Genomic DNA, 7,381 nt, shown 5'->3' with positions numbered 1-7,381 from the left:
AGAATTTTGAAACTTTCTGGTACATAACCCGATGACTACGCACCTTCAGGGTTGGCATTGTGAATATATGTAAGAGTTTATGACAGCTGCCTGTGAAGTCATCATACACAAATCTCAGAGCACGCTCTTGTATATTTTATTCTTCTTCAAGTTTACCGGTGTTCATGTCACAGCAGAAACGGCAGGCTAAGGGAAAGAAATTGAAATATGAAAGGAAAAATGTGTGTTAAGATTGTCAGTTTGTTGAATCTAGCTAGTTTCTGACCAGTATGTTTCAAGACAGATAGTTTCCTTGAAGTTTTTGTTTTACATGTGAATCGAATTGCATTTGATAGTCAATATAAATTCCTAGCAGTTTAACAATGTATTCACAGTTTATGACTGCACTTTTTATGTTTAGCACAAGCTTCATATTCAATGTCATTTTATCCATAGTTAGAGATTGAAAATTTACAGTGTTAGCTTCCATTTGTTTTCGTAGTGGACCAGTCAGTGTTGGACTATGCTTCAAGTGTGTTAAACAGTGTCAAATTCCGGTGTGGAAAAGGACACGAGCATGCTAGAATGTTAGACGAGGCCTAGAATGTGTGAATGTCAACCTACCAAAGTCATGTTGCTTTTGTTCTGGTGCGTGACAGTGGCTTTATGGTATCACGGTACCAATTGTTTTTCCATATACCTCAATGCTAATGTTTTGTGAAATAAATATACTTTCTGTCCTACTTGGGCATGCATGTCATACACTGTCATATAGAACAATGCTAGATTGTCAATTTGACAATGACATAACCAGGTACTCCATTGCATTTAAGAGAGATAACTCTACTGGAACTAGACAGTTGTTAGAGTTATCTAGTCACAACAAGCACATTTTCAGCCATGTGTACCATATTTTAAAAAAATCATAAAAAATACAAAATATGATCTAGATAGAAATTAACACAAACTCACATGTTGCCAAGAGGCTCAACATTTTTTTAAGCCAAACAGAAAGTACAACTCTTACATAATGCACCAATCACAGCTAGTGTTGTTCTTTAATTCTGAATACAATGTTCCATACACCTTAAGCTCCGCCCACCTGGACTTGCGCAATTGGTACCGTTATACCTTATGGTATTTTTGATATGTATTTTTGTTAATACGTATTCATGAGAAATGAAGATATCTTATCACAGGCAGCCATGAGTGAAATAATAACAGGCGGAAGTTTTGTCTGTGGCTTGCGTTGATAGCAGTTGTTTGAAGCTGCTGAAAGTGTGTGTGTGTGTGTGTGTGTGTGTGTGTGTGTGTGTGTGTGATCTAGATTTTTAACGTAGCTTTAACAATTTTTCAGTCATATCGCTACAATGTCTGCAGTGTGACAGTTTATAGTGATGTCTAGCACTGGGGCATCATGTCGCAGACATGTAGCATGATGTCCCATCCAGGAACATTATCCTGACATCAGGTCGACCAGCCCTAACACTAACCTCTTAATGCTGAGCACCGAGCGAGGCAGCTGTTAGTACCAATTTTGTAAGTCTTTGGTATGACTCGGCCGGGGTTGGAACCAGTGACCCCGTCACACACACACACACATACCCGAGGCGGACGCTCTAACCACTTAGGCCACCGGAGTGGTATTGAGCAATTGTTGACATCGACTATGTTTCACAAATCATAGTCGATATTTCATCAATCATAGTCGATGTTTCATCAATCATCGAAATGACTGAATTTTATAATTTATATTGCTATATCGGTTATTTTTTTTTCTTCTTATATGATGAATTGTTTATGAAATCATTCAGTTATCGTTGCCTGAACACATTTCTTTCGTTTATAATTACAATGAATATCCTCGGTTTTTTCCATCGCATGCAGGACGAAACCTCGGATGTAAATAATGGCCTTTGAACTGTCGTTTTATGGATGTGACAATGAGTTGATAACGTGTCATCACGAACAGTGAAGTAAGCAACATTTTCGGGCATTAATACCAGATTGAAAGATTTCTTCAATTTGTTCATGACAAAGTTGCAGGAAATATGATTAAAAACGTAAAATGCAGGTATTTCATTCATTGTCGAAATATAGTCAAGTGTTCTTTTCAACACCTAAGATTTTATAAGAATAGGTTGCTCGAAAATAAACCCGGATGTTTGTTCGCCTAAAAACTTTCATTTTCTAGTTTCGAAAGTATCACTACGATTACCACTGTGTCTCACTCAGACAGACGATGTTATTCTAATCGCGTGCTACGAGACGAGGATGTTTTGATTGATTATCAGTAGTGATAACACGTGATCGAGTCGTTGTGACGTTAATGACGTGATTATGACGTGATAATAATGAAAGTATAGAGGAAAGTTAATACGGTCCTCTAATTACATGCGAATGAAAAAGCCGAACACATTATACATTAGGTCTTTATCCTTACAAATTCTTTCTTCACCTTCATCCCGAAGGCAGCAACTTCTAAAATGACCTTACTCAAATATTTATGTTTAAAGTTCTAAGTTTTAATTGTTTAGCACATTTCATAAAATTGTCTACAAAAGAAATGAAGAAATATTTCAGTTATTCTAGATAGTGATTATATTTGTCCATTGCTTCTGTGACGAACTAAATGGTTGGGGTTGGGTGCTCCCAATATGTAGGGCTCCGAGCCCCGTCAGCAATGACAAATGCTAGAAGGTTAAATATACAAAAAGGTTGAAATTCAATGAATAACAATTTAATAACAATTCAATAATCAAATGTCTCAAATTTCAAATTACACTCCTTCCGCTCGACCCTTTAATAAGCCTATTGCATCACTTGATTAGCAGTGTGAGATTGATTTCCACCTGTCCTTGTATTTCTACTCATCTCTTGTATCCTTTCTATCACCTATTTCTCCCATTTCCTTCTCTTCTTCCTCCCCGACCTTTCTCCAAATTCTTTCTCCTCTTCCTCATCGACTTTCTCTAGACTCCTTCTCCTCTTCATCCACTTTCTCCAGGCTTCTCCTCCTCCACTTCCTCTCCCACGACTACTCGTCTGTTGACTTCGACTGTCTCGGCTACAGTCTCAATTTCGTCGCCAACTCTTGAAGACTCGTGACCCAATGGAACTGGAAGTTCTGTTTCCTAAAATGCTACCTGTGAAAACACACGGACGGTACACCCTGTTACCTTAGCCCCTCATCTCCCACTACACACAGCCTATCATCAGATAAGGGCTATTAAATTTCTTCGGTCACGCATCCATTCACAGCGAGATAACCATACGTTCTTGTATGGTAAAACAAACGTCATAATAAAACATCGTATCATTTACTTCTTACATACATCAATAAATTCCGTCACATCAGTACATATTCCTAATCCCGTTATACTAAATAATATTACAATAATCAGACGCATTTCTTTACCTTAAAACTCATACAAAGTACGCAAATATTCAAATATCCATGCTCTGATATATACATACGTCCATATTAACTAATCTTACACGCAAAACCATTTTCCAAATTCACAATTCAAGCATGTGTAAATTCTAACATAACGTATTAATAAATACACTGGTTTACTACGAGGTAACCGAATAGCGAATTACAATATTAAATTCTGGCCACAAGCTAACAATCTACATAATTTTGCCTCGCATCTAATAATTCTTCAACGTAGGGTCAAGCCCATTTCTCAAAACTCATGTAAATGAGACACTCCAAATGAAATTCCACATACAAAACGATCCAAGTAATTAAGTATACATTCTACAAATAATTACAATTATAATGTCGTAATATTCTGCAAAAATCGAGCAAATAACTTACTGACCTTTTCGATGCTTTGTCTTTCATTAGAATCTACCTCTATGTTTTGACACCAAATTATGAGTGGCTTCTTTCTCGGAGTAAACCCTATTGATATGAAATCCTTCAAGGCGAATATTAAATGTTCTCTTACGAGTTCAAAAAGTATCATTCGGATCTGAATTGTAATCAGGCCATCTATCTCAATTTCGATTGAATATCGGTGTGGACCGATCCAATCAAACTTAGCGGACAATGTCCTTCTCGCTGTCTGTCAAAGCGTTGACGGAGAAGAATACGCCCGTTCACCCCGTGGACTTCCTTTTGATCCTAGTTGTTGTTGTGGGGTTTAACGCCATTTTTCAGCACACGATAGGCCATACATGGCGGCCAGTATTAATGGCGGAGGAAGAACCCGGGAAAATCCCTGAAAGAATCACCGACCCACGAGAAGCTACTGGCAAGCTTTCTCATATACCCCAATTGGCCGAATCTGAGACTAGAACCCACGCAGACAGAGGTGAGATGGCAGTGATCCGTAACGGAAAGCGCTTTAGACCACTCGGCCACTCGGGGCCCCCTTTCTGATCCTAGAACTAACCTTTAACATGTAGATGTGATAACGACAAGCCTTTGTTAAGTGGTGCGATCGGTCGCCTTCGCACTCAAGTTTCTGGTCTCCGGTTGGTCATGGTAACCTTACGTAAGAGTGCAATACTAACTCCGCGGAAATCTTTAGACATCAAACACATGGCCGTGGTAATATCCCCAAGACAGGTAGATTATAGTTAATATATGACTTATAGCTGGGGCTTAGCAAACGTGAGAGTTTCATATAGTTCACTCATCCTTTCGTTTGCTAATTCTATTAAATTTGTTGGAAAGTATCGTATGATAACCTCGTAAAGAAGTTAATGTAAATAAATGAATTAAATAAATATTGAACTAAATAATTACGTTAATTCATAGATATAAAAAAAATATCTGTTCAGTGCAGTGTTGAATGTCAAACGGCCATGATTTGAAGCCAACATAGATTCAGACGACTTTACCTGTTGTTATAGGTTACTGCATTTGTATGGGAAAATATGAACGAGTTTTTCTGACAAAATACTGCACGACCTTGCGGAGTGAAGTATTTTTAAGGACAAAATGAGTTCATATTTTCCCATACAAATGCAGTAACCTTTTTTATCATATGCTCATTCTGTTTAACTACCTAAGGCTTAATAAAATAAATTACAAGAAACAATGTAGCTGAATTTATGCTCTACATAAGTTTAAAAAAGAATTGTCATTTTGGTCTACTTAAAATTAAAATTTAGAGTCATATGTGTTAATGAATGCGCATGGATTTTGTTTCTATGTTGATCCAACTCAATTATGCCTTTCTGATTACGAGGGACTGGGTTATTGGGTCAGTTCAGTGCAGCAAGGAGAATGGATTTCAGCTCTGGAAATGTAGACTACTCGAAATTCCAGTACAGCTTCTGTGTTTATCAGGGTTTGCAGAACAATAAGTCGGATTTAAATAACTAACTAAAAAAGTACAATTTGAGGAAATTCAAGATGCATAAATTTAAGTATATTTATTGCCATTCTTTATTACCAGCTAAAGAAAACATAGTTATGCCCTGTCACTTGCATCTCGCTGGAGGGATCCCAGCTATGACCTGTATCACACAGTGTATCTTCTATCGCTAGCCTAACACTGTATCAAAATAATATACTATGAGGCACACGTGTTGTACACGTGCGTGCAATATGAAGGTGTTCAGTATCGTACAATACTGCACAATTCTGGCAATATAAAGTTAATGGAGACAAAATTAGCATATAATAACAACTAAGTTTCTTCGCAGTTTTATGATTATGCAAGAAATAAGGGCCCCGAGTGGCCCAGTGGTCTAAAGCGCTCACCGTTACGAATCATTGCCGTCTCACCTCTGTGTGTGTGGGTTCGAGCCTCGGGCTTGGCCAATGTGGGTACGCGAGAAAGCTTGCCAGTAGCTTTTCGTGGGTCGGTGGTTCTTTCCGGGGTTTTCCCCGATTTTTCCTCAACCATTTATACTGGCAACCAGGTATAGCCTATTTTGTGCTGACGAATGATGTTAAACCCTACAACAACAGCAAGAAATCTTTTACTGCACAAGGAAGTAAATAGCTAGCTTACTCAAACTTAGTCATTTTCAATATAATTGACGCAATTTACTTCATAGCGGAGTGTTTTAAAGAAAGAAATAGTATAGCAGGATATTAACCGGAAAACACTTATGACCCTCAGCAACTCCAAGATCCTGTTTCTCATTATAGTAAATCAGTATGCATAAAGATCGTGATATACATATCATAAACGCTTTGTAAGCATGTATATATTTACGTACATACTTACGTATGCATGCATGGATGACGAAATTGTTTTTAACAGCACGTCAGCACAATCCTTGCTCTATGTCTATACATCTGTCTATGTATGTATGTATGTATGTATGTATGTCTCTCAATACACACACACACACACACACACACACATATATATATATATATATATATATATATATATATATATATATATATATATATATATATATATATATATATATATATATATATATATATATATATATATATATATATATATATATATATATATATATATATATATATGTGTGTGTGTGTGTGTGTGTGTGTGTGTGTGTGTAAGGTAATTTTAAATTAAGATGTGTTTTGTTTCTGGAAAGAATATTGCAACATAGGTAAACCGGTGATGAATATGAGGTTGTTTATATAAGAATTATTAATTCCTATCTTAACATCAGTCTTTGTGGAGTCAATTGTAGTTGTGGTCAGTTATTATTTGAGAAGATTTATTTATTTAAATTGTTGATTGGAATTACGTGCTTATTGACTTTTGGACTAAAACACTATCTTTGTATTATAGTGAATTCATTAAACACAATCTGGATTACATCATTGTGAAACAGCAAGACTATTGTTACGTCGGCACATTAAAGACCTGTAGTACATCAGCACATTCAAGATCGGAATTCATTGAGAATTCTTTATACTTTTGGACTGTTATAGAACTTTTAGGATTATTTGAATTATTTCACAATTTTTAAGTTCCTCTTAAGTTTAATTTTATATCATAGAGAATTAAAATATTTGTTGAAATTTACTAAACTTGTTGGTTTCGCTTTCTTGCTGCTACTTAGTGTTATGAGTCGTGGTGTTGTGGTGTCGTTATCTAGGAGATGATCGACCACGATTTGATTGCCCGGACAGAGTACTTCATAACATGAAATACGAAATTAAGGAATGGAATAACAGAGCTGAGCAGAGATATAGCATAGAATAACACGAGCCGCCATTTTAAAATACAAAAATTTAATCAATTACATAAACAAAAAATGACGTTTGAATAATTAAATTTCTCTTAGAAATAGTTATAAATTATGCGAATTTCATTTAGCCGTTCTGTTACTGATATAACAAATTTCATCCTATGAATGAGTGATAGATCAGATTGCCTGGCATGACAGTATCACCTAGTGGTTCCGGTCCTTCCAAACACACACACACACTCCACACTCATCTCTC

At 36.4% G+C, this 7,381-nt stretch overlaps 1 long non-coding RNA gene across 1 annotated transcript; it reads right to left on the bottom strand.

Annotated features, from left to right (window-relative positions):
- Positions 1 to 2,703: 2,703 nt before the first annotated feature.
- LOC149804299 (uncharacterized) lies at positions 2,704 to 5,829 on the bottom strand. Its single transcript, XR_016415376.1, has 2 exons — positions 3,807 to 5,829; positions 2,704 to 3,125 (listed from the first exon to the last, which is right to left on the bottom strand). It is a non-coding gene; the product is annotated as an uncharacterized LOC149804299 (long non-coding RNA).
- Positions 5,830 to 7,381: the final 1,552 nt, after the last annotated feature.

This window comes from Sinohyriopsis cumingii, chromosome 2 (genome assembly GCF_028554795.1).
Source record: "Sinohyriopsis cumingii isolate HCF-2022 chromosome 2, ASM2855479v2, whole genome shotgun sequence".
Taxonomy (NCBI): Eukaryota; Metazoa; Mollusca; class Bivalvia; order Unionida; family Unionidae; genus Sinohyriopsis; species Sinohyriopsis cumingii.
Note: the sequence above shows the minus strand (reverse complement) of the source record. Positions and strands in the feature narration are given on the sequence as shown.